At 40.9% G+C, this 7,398-nt stretch overlaps 1 long non-coding RNA gene across 1 annotated transcript; it reads right to left on the minus strand.

Moving 5' to 3' along the window:
• Positions 1–316: 316 nt before the first annotated feature.
• LOC118561528 lies at positions 317–778 on the minus strand. Its single transcript, XR_004930108.1, has 3 exons — positions 689–778; positions 544–605; positions 317–453 (listed from the first exon to the last, which is right to left on the minus strand). It is a non-coding gene; the product is annotated as an uncharacterized LOC118561528 (long non-coding RNA).
• Positions 779–7,398: the final 6,620 nt, after the last annotated feature.

Here is a 7,398-nt window from a genome sequence, read left to right on the forward strand (position 1 = left end):
TGGCGGACTTCCAGAGTTCCACTTCCTCATCCGCCTGCACACTCTGCCTCGATTCCAGCAGCTGTAAAAACAAAACAAAAAAAAAACAATGAATCAGTACTATGCGATGGGATGCACTGCGTATGGACACAACACATCTATCAATGCACCTGAAAAATAGTCACCAAATAAAGTCTTACCCTCTTTCTTCTAGCTCGACTCCGAGCTGAACTCTTGGCAGCTTCAGCTCCTGCGTACCGTCTCATAATACGTCTTACAAGCGGCTGGAAAACAATTAAATGAGAGTGGTATGAATAAAAATCAAACGCAAGTCACAGTAACAAGGAAGGAGAAAACAGTAAAACAAGTCACTTACACACAATGTCGTCTTTATCAACATTGTGTAAATCTGGACTTGCATATATTGCTCAGAGCAAATAGGAGGTCACCGCCTCATTATGAGGCGAGATTAGTCTGTGAAAACAAAATGTACAGTTATGATCGGTATCTATCCGTATCTATTTCCTTTTACCGCAGAATGAAAGCATATTCTTTAAATCTTACCCTTGCTCCGGTTCATAGCGCCTGCAATTTGTCTCCGAGTTGTGAAGACAGCGTCCTGCTTACTGTGAATCACAAAAAATACACTTTAATAAACCTTGTTCTTGTGAGTTGAACGCGAGACGTCGTCCAGCCATTGATCACTTACCAGCAGTTGTGGTTTTATTTCATCTTCAGGCTCAGAAGAGGACATGAACACACAGTAGCGGAGCGCTCAGCACGGTTTTTTTTCTTCTTCTTCTTCGTCTTCTTCTTCTCTCCTATCATGGCGGATTGCAAGCAACTTTAAGGTGCATACCGCCACCTACTGTTAATGAGTGTGTAGCAACACTGTTTTACATCTATTCAATTCTATTTGTTAATTTTGTATTCTGAAGATAATAAATAATAAAAAAATAATGCTTTCCTTAATCTATAAATATCCTTTATATTTCCTTTATTTCCCAATTATCCTTTAAGACAGCATTCTTGGCATGTCCTTTTATTCCCAACAAGTTTGTAAAATTGTTGAAGTTACATTTTCATCCATACTACTTTTAATTTTCATCCAATATACTAAACCTAATTTAATTCTTCTGAATTCCAGTGGAGTTTCTCCAGTCTCTACTAAAAGAGCGTTGATAGGTGTTGTTTTCACTGCTCCTGTGCATATACGTAAAGCCCTACTTTGTAATCTATCTATTCTTTGTAATGTTGTTTTAGCTGCTGCTCCATAAATAAAACTGCCATAATGTATTATTGATCTCATGAGAGCCCTATATATGTTTAATAATGATTGTCTATCTGCACCCGAATTATTTCCAGCCACAGCCTTCAGTAAATTTATAACTTCTAACTAAATAACACATTTTACGAAGTGATCAGTCCACAAGTGAAAAACCAGGAGACTTGTTGATGAAACTTCTGGCCATGATGCTTTTGTCATGGCAATCAACCTTCAAGATTTCTGACAATGCCATCACATCACTTCTTCTGTGCATCAAGTCTGTGAAATGTGGCTCTGTCTTGCTAAAGGCGAAACCTCCCCCTGCAACACTGATTTGCGTTTGTATAGCTCACAGCATTTTCATTTACATGTTAAAGCCTCCCCTAGAATTAGGAGGAGGGGGGCCATGGGGGGGACAACTGCCACGTCAATTTCTGACAATTCATGGCAGTTTTCGGTGTTGACTGCAAATTACCGTGAACAGCCGTTAACCTGAACTTCCACGACAATCTACAGTGCCGCATAGTGACGAAAATCACACTTTTCATGCAGTGTGTGTAATTATCAGGATGGTGTTTTTGGACATGAGTGCTAAGGAGGAGCTACACACAATTTTGCCATTGAAAGGACACACAATGGGTGAAGATATTTTCAAAGCATTAATGGAGGTTGTGTATAATGGCAAATAACCCGTCTTCAAGCTAATTTCTATTACAATCGATCGACAGGCTACACCAGTGGATTCATTGCACTCTGCAAGCGAAGTTAATCTTTCCCGGATATCCCGAACTATCACCGTATAATCCATCAGCAAACATTATGTGGAAAGATTTTAAACATGAAATATGTGACGGATGTTGCCATGAAGATTGGATGCAAGCCAGGAGTCTACAGATGTTATTCCGGGCTCACTTGGAAGAGGTTGGTGCAGAACACAGAGTTGCTGCTGCATACAGACGTAAGATGGCTAAGCAGAGGTAAGTTTGCAAAATGACATTGAAATCCAATCCAGAGCAGCACCTAGCATGAAAGGAGAGTTCTGGAGCCTGCTGTCGGAGGAAAAGTATCCCAATCTCAGAAGATCTGCCTTGAACTTGACAGCACTGTTTGTGTTGGGTTCTGAAGTCTGGTCTTGTGGGGAGCTGCCTCTTTTCTTCCACCAGGGGGAGCTATGGGGTTGCTGGCTGTCAGAGGGTGATCCCAGTGCACCTGTCTGTAATCGGCATCATCGCTGCCAGCATAAGAGGAGCAGGCGGCCAGTTCTACAGCGCTTGAGTGTTAACCACTAATGGTACTCTGAGCCCCTCTGAGCTAGTCTTCTGGATTTCTTTCATCTGAGATTCTAGCAACCTGAACCTCTCCAAAACTCTTTGCAGGATTACCCTCGAGGTTACTAGGAGAATATCCCCTCATTGACCAGTGATCAGAGCCACTCCCGGGGACCTCCACTGAAGGAACAATTGAACTCCATCGAAAGCTGCAAGTTCTGCTTCCGGACCCACTGACTGTCAGACTCGCTGCCCGCCCTCCAACGACTCTCCTGGTTGCAACCTGAGAATCCTCCAGCCATCTCCAGACCAGACTCCTCCTTCTCCACTTTACATCAGTCTTCCAGTGGAAAATAAACTTTGGTTACCTGATTAAATCTCCTAGTTGTGTATCTGCATGTGGGTCAAGCACATTGCTACAAACATGACAGTTTGGATGGACCTACTTGTGTGAAGCTGCCTTTTCTGGTAGGCTCAGAACAGGTGGACCCAGAATTCAAGGCAGACAAACAAAGTCATTTAAACAGTTTATTGAAATCAGAAAAAGCTTGGGTGGCGTCGCTGTCTACAGCGGGAACTTCTGCAGGAGGAGACAACAGGTTAGTGACCACCATCTTAATGTTCAGTTCTGGTCCGGAAGTAGAGGTAGGCGCTAGATGGCAGATAGCCAACCCGGCGCATCGGTTACCGCTCAGTGAGCTCCCGGTGGAGGTGTTGCGAAGGTCGGAGGACAGGCAGGAGGTCGGAACCGTAAAGACAGACGTGAGCAGGATGAGTCGAGGAATGAAGCCAAAGCCGAGGTCCGGGACGTAGCTGATGGTCGATGCCAAGTGATCAGAGAGCCGGTTAGGTGCCAAAGGACAATCCAGGACAGAGTCGGGTCACAATTCCACGTTCGGTACACAAGCAGCAGACAGGCTGAATGAGGGCAGGCAGGCTCGGTAGTCGAAGAATGGTTCCGGTCGGTACACAAGTAGCAGAGGTCAGGCAGGTAGTCAGGTCAGGCAGAAATCAGGAAACAAGTCAGGCAAACAGAATCAGACGGGAACAGGTAGGCTCAGACGTCAAAAGGCAAATAGGTCAGGATCAAGAATCAGAACAAGGAACGCTGGAATAAGTCTCATATAAATGGCTCGAAATACACTGTTACACTGTCTGGTCTAGAAGTTTGTTATATACTAGTGGGAGCAGGTGGAACAGATCTGAGGTGATGAGGAATGGGCGGAGCTAAACAGGTGTGTGACATGAGAAACTAGACCAGGCATCAGTGCCGAGATCATGACATTTTCTGACATGAAAATCATCAAGTCTAAGTACAGATCCACAATGACTGATGACCACCATATGACCTGCCAACGGCTGGCAACCAGTTTATACTGCTCTTCCTATGAGAACTTGGCAGAAGTCCCACTGAGGTAAACATATACATTTTATTCTAATTTACCTTAAGTATTCCCATCTTTTGACTAGCCAGAATTGGGTTTGTTGTCATTAAATATCAGGCAAGGATGTTGATCCTGATGCAGACTGGCAAATAAGACTATTTCTCAACATAAATATGTTAGTGAAAGTTTTTGAGGCTAAAGAAAGAGTAGTATATCTCAGCAAACTCGCAACTTCAAAAGTAGATCTTGGTTCAAAAAAGGTTGGGCACCTCTTTCCTAGAGTTTAATTTGTTGCATGTTTTGCTGTCTTTTTGAACCTGGCTCATTATGTTTTTGCTCTGTGCTTCAAGGAATCTCCTGCATCTCTTGTCCAATCTTCAGGCAATTCAATGACCTATAACCACTCTGACCTGAGATTTGGATTCTTCAAACCACGACTGGCAGTTCCAGGCTACTCACTCTACCTCCTCCAGCCCCCATCGAACCTGTTCCGCTCTCCACCATGCTCCCAGGCTTCAAACCTTCTAGTGCACAGATTTCCTTAATCTCTCCCTGGCATATCACTATCACTCCTCAAGTAAGCAACAAGTTTTCTCCCCCCCCCCCACCCCCCATTCCATCCAATTCTTCAACTAACCTCTTTTTCGTCTGTCTCCAGAGCTCCAGTTTGCTAGACACCCATCTCTTGTCCCGGGTCCACTCCTTCCATTTCCCAGCCACATTCAAATCACCCTCTATAATTAAAGACTTCCAGGTTTCCCTGGTCTCCTGAGTGTTTCTGCATGTGGCACAGACATTTATCATAACAGTATTAACTACTTTAAGGATGGAAGGATGATTTTACCCAGTATATCAAAGTTTTTCTGAACAGGATTATCAACTATAGCTTTAAATACATACATTAAGACTGTATAAAAATTGACTCTGTTATATAACTCGTAAACTGTTACCAGTCCAATGACAAATAATTTTGTTTTTTTTTCATCAAAGAATCAATATTTTTTGGCTCATTCAGTCTCCTTCAGCACTTTGCAATGAGTCTACTCTGTAGAGTGTATATATTTGTAAATCTGACTCTGATGACGTCAGTGCCTCACCAGCTATGAACCCTACCGCACGTCACTGCTCTCAATCCTTCTATGGTAGAAGAGCCCAACAGGTAAAAAAAATAGGATTTACAGTAACATCTAAGGAAGGATATTATCAGTTTGAAATATAAAAAAATTTCTCCAACATTTAGAAAATTACGATTAACCAGGTGTCCACTGAAGTGGACGTCATGCATCTCCCATTGCATTTTTTCAACAGAAGTCATGTAATTGCTTTACTGTCTTGTAATTGTGTTGCTTATAATTCAGCGTTTTAAATGTAACACATGTAAGCTATTTATTTCAAATTTACATTTTAGTATATTTTGTTTATACTTTGTGTATATTTTGTGCAGATTAGGTGTAGTTTGTGTAACTATACCAATTATTTATATTGTAGACACAACGAAGAATAAGGCAACCTACAGAATAGTCCAAGAAATTCCATCCATAAATTCTAAAAAGGCAAACAAAGGCCATGATGCTGCATGCACATGGAAGACCAAATACATTTGCATGCAGTACTGTGTGCCACTGTGCCCTGGGTGCTTTGCTAACATTCATACACTTGGTTATACTGTACTATGTTCTTTTAGAACTGTGGAAAGCCACAGTGATGTTTGTCACATTCAGGTTAAAGACTTTTTGTCATTGGTTTCCTTATTCAGTTCTAAACATTGTGCCAATATAGTGTTAAAATTTAAACAAAATATGTTGAAATATTTTCCAAAGCATAAAATGAAACAATTGTTTGTATATTTACAACAGAATACAAGATTGTTCTTTTTTACAATAAATTCATAATGTTTTGTGTGGAGTGCTCAGGCACTCCACACAAAACATGTAGTCCACTGTAGTGGACATTTCTGTAACTTCCTGGAAAATTTTTATTTTATTTTTTAAAGTTCATATTTGTTTGTTTTTTCATGCCCTAAGAAGAGTAAAAACACATAAAAATATTGACTCAGGGATTCAAAATTCATGCATCAGAGGGCTAGAAACAAAAATCAATTTTACAAGAATAAAGCAGACAGCTGGAATAGACTCAGAAAGGTGGGGTTTTAGTGGCAGTAAACAGAAGTTCTGGAGATGAGTGACAGAACAAATTGTGTTTTTGTCAGAAATCTGGAAATGACCACGGAGCCGTTGACTTGTTTGGACAGTGCAATATTGAGGATAAATGTTGTGAATATAGTTTAAACAGATGCGATTCTCCTCATATTAGGCAGGCTTGGTATGTAGAAACGATCACGGGAGAACAGTTTTATGTTTTTCTCTGTTGAACCCACTATCTGGACAATAAAGTGTTGACACTCCTCTTTCACTTTTTAACAAAAGGAAAACAAGTCCACTTCCATGTCTAATCGGTTAAAAATGAGACGGAGTTGACTAGATCCGCTGTTTGAGCATTCAGTTGCCGTGACAGCAACCCCCTACCCCAACCCTGAAAATTAACATAATCTCACTCTTAACGTGAGAGGTTTGAAAGTTATGATTGTGTGTTAATTAATGTTCTTGATGACTCGTGAACAGATTGTCGGTCAGTAATGCTTATAATTTTAAATAAAAGTTTTGAAGAGCAGCAGCCTCCATTGAAACAGCAAATCAGTTAGGGTAAGGAAACCCATTAAAGTAATATTATCTACAATTCCTGAAAGAATAATATAAAAATACTACGAATTCTTTTGCTAGAATTGTCATCAAAATGTAACTAATTTCAGATCCTCTTTTTAAATGTTGTCTTTACCTCTATAAATACGGCGGATGGGTTTAAAGCCCTGCGACAGACTGGCAACCTGTCCAGGGTGTACCCCGCCTCTTGCCCAGTGAACGCTGGAGATAGGCACCAGCAACCCCCGCGACCCCATGAGGGATAAAGCGGTTTGGAAAATGGATGGATGGAATGGATGGGTTTAAAGTAATTGGAACCCGGTCTGCCTTTAGCAGCGCTACACGCAGTAGAACACGTAACACTGAAACTAATAAAGGAAAGATCTCCCTTCCCTGAACAAAGATTATAACTATTTATGCATACTTTTCCCTAGAGATCTGATCAAAATGCCTAAAACTGCAAAGTTGTCCTTAAATATTGTTTTTTATGAACACGAAAGTCTATATATATTTGTTGGCAATGGCAACAAGCATGACATCATAGCTGTCTCATGTTTTCTGAGAATGTACTGAAAAATCATCGGAAAAACTAATAAAGGAAAGGTTGTTTCTCTTCCCTAAACGAAGATTATAAATATATCATGAAAACGTTTCACTATAGATGTCATCAAAATGCACATAACTGCAGATGCTGTGCTTAAAAGTTGTTTGCTGTGGACTAGAATCTCGGTGCAACTCTGTGATGGTGAGGTATAGGAAAAGTCACTTCCTCCTGTCTTTCTGAGATAGAACGTATGAAA

Source organism: Fundulus heteroclitus, unplaced genomic scaffold, assembly GCF_011125445.2.
Source record: "Fundulus heteroclitus isolate FHET01 unplaced genomic scaffold, MU-UCD_Fhet_4.1 scaffold_655, whole genome shotgun sequence".
Taxonomy (NCBI): domain Eukaryota; kingdom Metazoa; phylum Chordata; class Actinopteri; order Cyprinodontiformes; family Fundulidae; genus Fundulus; species Fundulus heteroclitus.